The sequence below is a fragment of the Harpia harpyja genome, chromosome 7 (assembly GCF_026419915.1).
Source record: "Harpia harpyja isolate bHarHar1 chromosome 7, bHarHar1 primary haplotype, whole genome shotgun sequence".
Taxonomy (NCBI): domain Eukaryota; kingdom Metazoa; phylum Chordata; class Aves; order Accipitriformes; family Accipitridae; genus Harpia; species Harpia harpyja.
The window spans coordinates 30,533,178-30,544,908 of NC_068946.1; the positions used below are offsets into that span (position 1 = coordinate 30,533,178).

General features: G+C 38.9%; 1 long non-coding RNA gene across 1 annotated transcript in view; it reads left to right on the plus strand.

The window, feature by feature from the left end:
- The window catches only part of LOC128144184 (uncharacterized), a 50,190-nt gene extending 39,596 nt beyond the window's left edge, over positions 1-10,594 (plus strand). Inside the window, exon 3 of the long non-coding RNA XR_008236002.1 lies at positions 10,135-10,594. This is a non-coding gene — a long non-coding RNA (uncharacterized LOC128144184). The remainder of the gene's footprint in view (positions 1-10,134) is intronic.
- The last annotated feature ends 1,137 nt before the right edge of the window (positions 10,595-11,731 follow it).

Sequence of the window (11,731 nt, forward strand, 5' to 3'; positions counted from 1 at the left end):
ACGTCATTACCCAAGTTTTATAGAAAAGTCTATCTTTGAGGAAATTTTGACCAGGCAGACATGGGGGTGGAGTGTCAGATTCCTGACCTGGAAATACGTCCTTGTAAGCTTACGTGTTGTTTGCAAATCCAAGTTCTATGCAAACTTCTTTGTGCTCATCTTTGCCAAAGATCTTAAGACTGTTTGTCACAGTTTTCTTGATGGGGATGGGAGAAGTTTCAGCTAAATTTGAGGGTGGACTGAAAAATCCTGCACTGAGGATATTGACTGGACTGATACTGCCTGTACAGCTTGGGACATGGAAATCAATGGTTCCTCTATGTGGAGGACCATCTAAAGGGAAAGCTGTCTTACTCTAAGAATAAAAGGTATAGGAAGACATCAGCAAGGGAAGAGTTAGCAAGAGATACAGAAACACAAAGGAAAAGTCTGATAAATAGAAAATGTCATGAAAATGAATAGATAGACAGTAGGAGAGAAAAAGGGGAATCTGTACAATGGGAGAGAACATGGTCTGAGAAAAGTTCAAAGAAAATACTAGCTTAACCTCAGTAACCCACTCACACTGGAAGGGCAAAGAATCTCATTTAACATTTCTTAGGTTTCAGAATTCATTGTACTTTGAAAGAATACTTGATAAATTATTTAGACGGTTTCAGCTGAGATATTGGAAAAATCCCAGCCTGTCAGAAGCTAGGTTAAAAAAGGTTGGTGCTGTATAAATAATTTACTTCTTTAGGGAGGAAAAAAAACATACAAATGCTTGCATCTAAAGTAGAGAAGCACTAAAACTGCTGAAGCTCGCTAGCCATACAGTGAATTCAAGTCAGCACTACAAACTGAGTGCTCTCATTTAAAAGCAGAGGCTATGGCAAAGCTAAGTTATCAAAAGAAGGTCAACATTAAAGATTCTACAATTCACTGCTTTTATACATTCATCCTTTTAACACCATGAGCATAGTCCAGTTTAAAAAAAAATTGTAAAAGCCTCTTTTTTCAGTTATTTCTCATAGCAACTAATTTAAGTAAAGCAAGCTTATCATATCAGTGTTGGGTTTTTTCTAAATTCAATAGTTTTATTTCTATAAAGCAGACCCCCTCCAGCTTCATCATAACAATCCACTGTTCTTGGCAGATAGTTCCCGTTCCAGTCAGAATTGCTTGACATTTCAAGGGAACTAGAGCAAGGGGTTGGTTGGTTTGTTTCTACATAGAATAAGTATTACTCATTGTGTTTATTACAGTACCTTTTAAGACTAATCACCATAGTAAGAGAGGAAGGGAATTTATATATATATATATATATATATATATATTCTATTATGGCTTTTATTTCAGTAAGTACGAGTGCAGAATTTGGCGACAGCATGCCCTCCTACTCTGACATACCAGCACTATGTAATATTCTGAGTAATGTCACTTGAGTAATATCAGATGTATAGGGAGCACAGCAGTTGTCCCCACTGCCAGCACAGCTTTGCTGGCTGTCATGAGACAACGCTCCTCCCCAAAGACACCGTTCCATGTGGGGCTTTTGTCCCCTATTCCTCACTGAAGTCTACAGAAAATGAGGTGACTTGGCAGCTTAGGAAGGATAAGACCCTAAATGCAGTCCTTATTTCTAACTTCTGGCCACTACAAGAGCCCTTGGATAAATAGCTAATCAGCCTGTCACTTAATTCTGTGTAACGTCAATACACTCAGTGGCAAGGATGATGAACGATATTTCTAGAAGTTTGACTGACCTGTATCAGGACCGTCTCAGATTTGTGGTTAGCAAGAGAAAATAAATGCTGTAGATCTGGTAGGTGATTGATGGATTAAAGCTCTGCAGAAAGGAGGTTAGCTAGATCACAATACCTAAAAATTTAGTGTGTGCCCATATATAAAACTGGAATTCCACTTGTATGCCTCCTACACAGTCCAATTAGCTCACTAGTCACAGCTAGGATATTTGCATCTCAATGTTGCTGTGCAAGGTCTGTCTTGATACTTGTCGGTAGAATTATTATGTGTTCCCTGTGAGAAGAAGATGTATTTAGACTTGATTTTCAAAGTATCACCACTGCGAGAGAGCATGCCAGGGCAGCACACCCTGTAATTTGGCTGACCTGTGGGGGAAGTTGGGGGAAGTAGAGTCATGACTTTATTAATTCCTGAGAAACTTAAAAGCATATGGCCCACAGCGTGACAACATCTACTGCAGGCATGGCTGTGACGGAGCCTTTTGCACCCCATAATAAGAAACATAATACTTTCTATCTATCCTCAGTGCCCTCAGTATGGTTTTTTTTTTACTAATTCATGTAATTTCTTTCTGTGATACTGATGTGAAAAAAATTGCTTTGTTTTGACCTATTAGCCCCAACCACCTTTCAGTTCTCAGAGGCTCTAGCAATGATCTTCCTTCTTACGTCTGGGGCTTTAGCCAAGTGGAGTGGCAAATCCCTGCCCTCCTCAGCTCTTGCCCAGGGACCCCTCTGGACCTTTCAGGGTCTTTGGGCTGGAGCAGAAGCAATCATTTGTTATCCTGATTCTTGTCAGCTCTGAGGCCTGTATTCGGCAAAGGTACGTAATTCTCACCAAAACAGGATGTGCCTGAAATACTGGTTTTAATTTGGTATCTTTATACTCCATATTAAATCTTCTAACTGCAAGAGTTTAACGAAGAGGTGATAATAAAGGAGTTGGCAGCTTCCTCTTTTGCATTTACAATTAATATTTTTTACATAACTAGTGGGCAGAACATAGATATATGTTCCAGGTTGTCTAGAAGTGCTGTGGATGAAGAAAATGACCGCCCTCAGTTTTAGTAGCAGCATATTGATATGGTAGGTATGACAACAGCTTGTAAAGTCATATGGAGTTTGCAGTAGGGAGCTAAATGGGGAACAAGAAAGTTTCCCTATTAGAGAGCTTTTTCAAAATAAAGTGGCAAAACCAGTGGAGAAAATATAGTCCACAATGGAATTCCCCCATTTTCAAAGAATAAGCTAAGTCAGTTCAAACTTACCGCAACATTGAGTTAATATTTTGTACGCTTGAATTTTAAAAAGAAAGCAAACTTTAGAAAAATCAAGCAGTTCCTTAATATTTATTGTTGATCCCTTCCAAATGAGGCTTTATCCTCTGCTTGTCATAGATCAAGGGGTTTATCAAGGGTTTATGTATTTATTTACTATTTTTCCCCAGATTTGCCAAATGTAGCATAACAAATGGAGAAAGGTAAACAGCACTAAATAATTGTAATAAAAATGGAACAAAAAGAAATGGAGGTTTAGTTTCCTTGTTAAATTTGATGTCATTCTTTGACAGTCTTTCAGAATTAGCTGCCTAATCAATATTTCTGCTCTTCACATTTACTTACATCAGCTACCGGAGGGGAAAAATCACTAGTGGATAACTATCACCAAGGATAAAAAAATCTATTTCAGTGTTATTTTGTCTTATATAGAGTAATAGTCACTATATTGGAAAATACTGATATGGCAAAAGAAACAAAACTCTTAAGCTCCTCTGCCTTTTATTAAAGCTAACTCAAGCTGGAGAGCAGGCTCCCTGGGGAGGGGGTTTCAAGAGCATCTGCAGATCCCTTCCCCCCAGAGTATCCCCTTGTGCTACTGGGGTACCTCTGCGAGAACAATTGAGACTCAGCCACTAATAGGAGATATGTGCAACTTTGGGTTAAATTCTCTGTGTAAAACCTGATGTAATGACACACATGGGGTGGGAAGTGTAATTTTTAAACTGGTACAATATATTACTGCATGTTCTTAATTGCTTGTTGGTTGGCAGTAGGAGGTAAGACACAGGAAGGAGATGGAAAAGGACTTTGTGGTGTGTGTTTGCAGCCTGTTCCTACAAGGTGGCTCTCACAGGGTGGGTGTCAGGAAGCATCAGTTTATCTAAATTGATGTAGCCCATCACTAACCTGGCACAGCACTGCCTTCCAGGCATCCCACTGGGGCCTGCTTCAGCGCCAGTGCCCACAGATGCCAGAGACTGGAATGGAAAAATGGGCACCACAGCTACCACTGTGGTTATTGGAAGCATAATCACAGGGGCTGGGCTGGGGGAGGAGTATTTAAGCTGTATTTTGTTTCTATTCTTGCATGGCTGCATAACAATTACCAACTTCTATTGAATCTCTCCCTGTTTGCTCCTTGGCCGTGTAGCTACACGGGATGCAGCACCCAGGCACGCCCCAGCATTGTTGCTCGCCTGTTCTGCACGAGTAGTGCCAAGGAGAACTGCACGGCCGGGGCTGCCACAGAGATGCCTGGGCAATGCTCCGCCGTTCCCTGCGGTTCCCATTTACATCTCAATGCCAGAACTGGGCCGATGAGCTGGGCTCCATTTCACTTACACCAGAGTAATAATTGATTTCAGGCCTGAGTAAGTCCATTGAGCTCAGCTGAGTTTCTCCAGATTTACACTGATGTAACTGAGATCAGTTTGTGACCTGCATGTAAGATGAAACATTATTATTAAGTATTATTTGTCCTTTTGCGTTCATGAAGAGCCAAGGACACGCTACTGACAGTCATATGCTAATAAGATAAGGGAGCAAAAGATGTCTGAGGAAGGCAGAAATAGTTTCAGTGCAAATCTTTTATAATTCTGAGACAAAGGTGAACAGTATTTAGATAGAAATGGATCTGACAAACATACTATATATAGATCTAAACTTTCATTCCCATGATTTCAAAATGTTTTTTCCACCAAGTTCAAAAAAATGAGTTATCCAAATATTCGCTTTTCTCTTCCTCTCATTGAACTTTATGCTTTCATGTGAACATGCTCACCTTACTTCACAGTAATGCTTTGCTCTTCAATTTTGAAAAAAAATTCTTTGAATATTGTATTATAACCTTGAAAATAAAATGCAACACTTTGGTAATTGTTTATTGATTTGTAGTTCTATTTCCTGTTGTAAAAAAAATCTAAATTCTTTGAAATTTGAGATAAAACAAAAATTCTAGAATTTCTCTGTGAAAGAAACATGCAGTTCCTTCCTGCTGGCCAAGCCTTATCCTTTCTGTGGCAGTATGTAGGTCTGTCCTGTCCAGAATACTTCCTCTGCATTGTATTGCCTTCAACTGCCATTGCATGGCAGAGATCCCCAGGTCTTCCTGCGGATGGTACACCACATCCACCTGAAACTCCAGAGCTTGTTACGTTATTACTTGCCTACGTAGAAAACAGCAGGAAGAGTATCAGAAAACGCAAGTATGTTACTCATTTTGGAAAGACTGGCTGTAGTAAGCATAGTTCAGCACTGATGTCATAGTAAGATCCAACACCTTTATCCTTCCAGGGGGGGAAAGAGGCAAAGTCCTACATCATATCATTCCAATCCCAACACCTTTATCCTTCTGGGGGGGAAAGAGGCAAAGTCCTACATCATATCACTCCAATCCCAGCTGTTGAGAATACCTGAAATGGGAGATGGGCGGATGAACCACATCAAATTGCTTGTCTGCTTGCCAACACATAGGCTGCTTTCCCTTTTGAAGTTCATCTATCAGCTTTTCACATTTCTGTTCCCCATCCTATCATTACCCAGTTCTGTGACAACCTCTTATATAGAGGCTGGCAAATGACAAACATGGCTAGGAAATATAATGTGAAATGTTTACAGATTATATATGTATAGCTGCATAATGAGTATCTAAGAAGAAAGCACATTTCTTGGTGGAGTGGATTTAAAGAAAGTCCTACAAAGTTAAAGCCAATGCTACAAAGTTCTGTCTTTCTGCTGCCTTTCACTCTTTTCCTTCCTATATTCTTTTTCTTTTTTTCTTTTTTTTTTTTTTTTCACTTTGTCATGAAGCAATAAGGTCAACACAGCAAGCCCAGCTCTCTATGCACTGGTTGCTAGCTGAGGCTATGCCTTTGATGTTGGGAGTGGGATCTGACTTACTATGTATTTCACTGAAGACTTTTTAATGTACCATATTTTTTCAGCTAGTAAATAAAAAGAGACGATCCATGCTTTTCAAAGAATGGACATGTTTTCCACACTCACAATGGCTCTCGCTACCTGACCGAAATATAATTCAGACAGCACTTGAGAAGAATTGACTTTCTAAAATCCCCACCATTGCTGCAGAGGGGCTTTGGTCCAATTTTAAATAGATATTTCTGTTCCTGGTTTTGTTCACTTTTAAGATGCTACTCATTTTAGTGCATCTTCTTTTGCAAATCCCAGAATAAAAAGAAATGTTGCAAGTGTACAAGTCAGTGCTTTTTGAAGATAATGTATTGTAAAATGATCTCTGCATCCTTTTTATACTATAAAAGTGCTGACAGCACTTTGATGTGGAAAGGATGAGATACAGTAATCTGAGGGGCTGCTATGAAAGGAACGACATGCTTTAAGCTGGAACTATACAGAGAAACACAGAGTAATGACAGCTTCACACAACATCTAATTTGATTCCTTCTTTGCACCACAGTGGAATCACTAAACCACAGCCATCTGCTAATGAGCAGGGAGGCTTCTGAACAGAGGTCACCTTTCTCCCATATTTTGTAAAATTCACTCCACCCCAGTTACAAAACCATCCATTATCTCCTTTTCTTCCACGTTTTGTCGTTGGTGAGTTTACTGTCACATAGAAATCAAATCAAGAAAGGGAAAAATTAGTGCCTGCTTTTGCAATTGAAATTACTTCTAATGTGAAGTAGAAATTACTTCTATAGCTTGGGAAATCAGTTACAAATATTCCTAAAAAAAAAAAAGCAGACCTTCTCTCCCACACACACACTCCAACTAAATAACAAATGCAAAGCTGGAATGCTATAGTTTCACGCAGGAGTAACACTACATACGTGCTTGCAGATCACCACTTTACCAGCAAGTGACCTGCTGTGTGGGATCACTTTTTGGTATTGCCCACTCAAGTTGGCAAATGTTGACTACAATTGTCAAGGGCAAGAAATTTCAAGAGCAGCAGAACTATTTGCGGTACTGGGAAATGAAATGTCATCCTCATTAATGCACCTGTTCAGGTTTCATATTTGACTGGGTTAATGCTAAAAAGAACAAACTTCCAGATAAAGGCAAATGCTGAATTTTGAATGCTAGAGAATAAATGCATCAAGTTATTTTTATGTCTATGAATGTTAGATAGTGAAGTATTTCCTAAAGCTCAGAAATTTGTCAGATTATTAATCAGAACAAAATAAATACACTGAATTGCAAATAATGCACTGAATACCTAGTGAAAAGGCATGCTCATTAGCTGTACCACAACTTTCCTGTGCTTACATCATGCACAAAACACATGTGACTCACCCCGAAGTATCTGTAACCATCACAAGGCACCTAAAAATTAAAAGAGTACTTGTTTCATTTTCTCAGAGTAGAGTTTATTCTTCCACCCCTAAGGTATGTGCTGTGATCCAAACAGACCGGAAAAACTAGATGTGTGGTGTCAAAGCTATGAAGATCCATAAAATAGTGATTAAGAGAGTAGATCTTTATTTACATTTATTTGAGAAGCCAGTATAGCCTTTAAAAGATTGTTTGCATAGATGCATTTGACAGATAAATTACAGAGCATTTCTTTTTATTATTATTAGGTAATCTAACTAGTTGTAATTCTAATACAACAATGAATAATTAAGTTTTTAAGTTCGGTGAGATAAAGAATGGACACACTCTGCAACCCAAAATGAGTTTATTATTTCCAGGTAAAAATATTTAGTGAACGTGTAATGAAGCTGAGGGAAGCTGCAGAATATAAATATCTCCTATGCAGAGAACAAAGCTACATGTCACAGAGTTAAGCTTAATTCTGGTGCTGCTCCCACAACCGAGAGCATAGTTTTATTCTTTAGAACTTGGGAGTACCTGCGAAGGCTATGATTTATTTCTTGTATGCGTGTTTTATAGTACTTTCTCTTTCTCATACTTATCTTCATTCACACAGATCTGTACAACTCAGAAATAACCACAGCTGGCTGGCTGCACGCTTGATCTGAACAACATTGTCTAGTTTACGGCATTACTGCCCTGGCACAGATCTTATCACATCACGAGCCTTTCACACTTACTTATCAGGCTGAAATGCTCTGTATAGTGTGCAGGTAGAATTCAAAGTGCTGGCTTTGACCGCTAGAGCTCTCAGTGGCCTAGGACCTGGCTGGAAATCATCTGTTGTTTAAATTGAGATATACCTGAGAAAACTAGATCACTCTGCTAAAGAGAGCTATTAGCGGGCTATTTTGGGAGACCATGCCTACTATTTAAACTTTCTGCTTCTGTAGTACATGAAGTCCTGAGCTGTTCCTGTGACAGGTTATTGAAAATTATTTAAAGCAATTATTTGCATCTGTATGCTTTTTAATTTCATTTATAAATTTCAGCTTATGGCCAACCCATGCAATGGGATGGAGAGAAAGACATAGAACTACCCCAAATTCTGTTTGTGGTAGATGTTTTTCAGGGTTAGACAATATTAGGGCACCAGGGTGGTGTAAGAAATATTGGAGGGGAATAAATTTTGTTTGTGTAGGAGGCAGCTGTCTTGAACCAGCAGTGAGTAAGAGAGAGTGAGCAAAGCCAGGGGGTCACCAGCCCAGCAGGTGGCAGAGGACCCTGCTGAAGCCAGAAGGTGCCTCGGCTGGGCAGTGGAAAATCAGCTGAAGTGCGTGAACGTGTGACTTTGATGGACTTGCACTTACACACCCCCGGCTCCTCAGTTTTGTTGTGAAATTGCCTGTATTGCTAAACATCACAGCACGCTGCAAAGCTTACCTGTCAGTGACTGCGGTATATGGGACTGATGGGGAAACTGTCTGCCAGGACAGGGAGTTCTTCCTTTCTGTTTCGTGAATTTCAATTTGTCACTGCTGTATAGGGTAACTGCTATGTAAGGCGGATGCTCTTACCTTTCATTTTAAATTATTTTCAAATAGTTTTCATTGGTGTGGAGCTCATTGATAGGAATCTGTTTCTTGCTTTCCTTTCCAGTAAGGTCTGTTACCCCAGGAGAAGACCGACCATTACAGAGAAATGAAGGGCCATGCCTGCTTCTCCTGGCTGTTCCTCTCACAAACCCAACCTCAGCCTGTCAGCCACAATCCCCAGTTCCCTTTCTCTCCCTTTCTCTTCCTTTGCCGCTCCCAGCAATGAGCTAATCATAGCTAAATGTTTAGTGCCCATACACAAACTTGTAGCATCACTCTGATGTACACCCTTTTACTTAACCATAAAAACTGCTACTTTTCCATAGATAACTACATTCATATACTATCAAGCAGTCACATTAGGCTGAGTATCATCTTTTCTGGGAAGATCTGCAGTCCAAATTGTCCTACCTGTATATGGTAGGTAATCTGCAGTCAGTTTTGGATTATAATTAAATACACTTACAAAACTAGTTTGCAGGCTGAAGCCAGTGATTGATTTTCCACAAAACCCACTCTTCTCTTCTCTTCTCTTCTCTTCTCTTCTCTTCTCTTCTCTTCTCTTCTCTTCTCTTCTCTTCTCTTTTCTCTTCTCTTCTCTTCTCTTCTTTTCTCTTTTCTGCTTATGACTCTTCTCGTGCTCGGTGGTGCTAACAATACATTAAATTCAATTCTACACTGAATGCAAAGATTAACAAATGGATTTTTTTTCCCAAGTGGCATCCTTTCCTGTTTTCAAGCCCTCTTTTTCTCTCTCACCCTGACCCTCTCCCTCATGGTCTCTCTGAATGTAAAGGCTCATTGACAAATAAACTGTCATTTTTTCATTTCCAAATTTTTCTTTAAAAAATTCCTCCTTTGAGTATGATGAATTTACTAAATGCTGTGATGATGATTCCTCAGTTTTTCCACAGTCATGATGCTGTCAATCAACTGTTGTGTACTACTCAGAAAAACTAGTGATGACTTAATAAAAAAATGCAAAAAAAATTATACTGCTTCAGGTTATTATAAAAATATGCCTCTATGAGATTTAGAGGCTATTCATGATTATTTTCATGTGTATTTCACGCATTTTAGGGAAAATGCCTAATAGGCTTGTTATCTGTATTTTTATGACTCTGCTGTAGCTAAAGCTGTTCCTTATTTACTCTCTCTTTGTTCTTCACTTCATACCATCTTTCTTCTCTGCTTTTTCACACACAAACAAACAAACAGTGCTTCCTGCTGTGTCCTGGACCGCTGCCAGCTGTCCTGATGTCAACCGGCAAAGGACAAAACCAGCCCAGCAATAAAGAAACTCGCCAAGAAGCAATGCTTTGCAGCCTCGGCAGACAGCGCATCCTCCCTTTCTTCAGAATGCCAGCAAAGATGTCCTCTGCAGGTAGAGTTCTCCATACTGGAAATATTAGAATTCAGTCATTTAGTTAACTTTCTATTATTGGGCATAAAATAAGAAAACCAAAATAAACTGTTTTTTGACAGTCCTTCCAACCAACATCTCTGGTTGCAATGCTTGGCAGAATTTTTATGTTTAGAGATTGATATACTGGTGAGTAGTTAATTGACCTAATTTTCTTAAACTGCCCCTTCCCAAATAAAAGCTCTTGGGGGCACTGTTTCATTATGAAAAGAAAGGAGAAAAGCTGAGAAAAAGATGCTTCTGTTCTCAGAATTTAATTTCCCACAACGACACACAGTGATACTACAGAGAATGACACATAAGCGATAGAAGCTTTACCAGTAAATTTTGGAGCTATGAAAACTCCTCAGTGTCAAAAATTAATAACTACATTCAAGGTAATTTATAACAGGAGCTGAGAAGCAGTGGAACAATATATTAGGGAACTTACAAAAGGATTTCCAGAAGTAACAGCTCATTATAGCTATAGGTAGGAGGTGGGGAAAAAATCCATATTGTTGCTAGCAATCGGTATGGTAGAAAATAACAACAGCTATTTGATTAGGTAGGGAAAAAATAGAAATACATTTTACTTCCTAGAGAATCTGTGCCTGAAAGAAGAAATTCTAAAAAGAATTGATTAACAAGACATGCTTTCTCCTATTAATTCTTATACAAGCAAATTACCTATGATCCAGTGCTTAAAAAAACCACAACAAAACCCCAAACCCTTCAACACTTACTAATGCATACTGGCAGGAACGCACATGAAACAGAAAATCAAATCAGGTTTTCAGGAAACGTTCATGTCCAAAGCCAGACTACCTTCAAATTTTAAGATTATATAAAATGAGATTTTCAAAATTACATCTATAAAGTAAACCCAGTTTAAAGCTGAGTCATAGTAGATCTGCAGGATGCCTCATCCAAGTAAGAGTTAAGGAACATGTTTTTGTAAATCTTAGTAATTTTGTTCTTTTTGACCTGTGCTCTTTTTGAGAACTACTGAATTTGAAGTGTACTGAATGGGGTGAGTATTTGTGCTTGTTTTCAGCTCTGTTAATTGAGGCGGCTGTCTGTCCTTGCTTTAACCTACTTTCTCTGCTGAAGTCATTTTGCCTTATAAGCCCCATGGAGATTTGAGACACAAAGCCAGTTTATTTCTACAGTGGTCCCACTTTGTTCAGAAATTTTGCCAAAGGCTTATTTGGAAACCCTCCTCATAGGAAATAGGAACATTTGGTACTTTGCAAAGACCATAAGGACTCAACTCAAAATAGAAAATACAGTTACCAACCATAAGATGACTATACTCCCTCCCTTCAAATTTAATATCTGAGGAGAAAGCCCACTAAAAACAAAAAAATATTCATATTCATCAGGTATTAAAATGTGATGTGACTCTAAGTATTT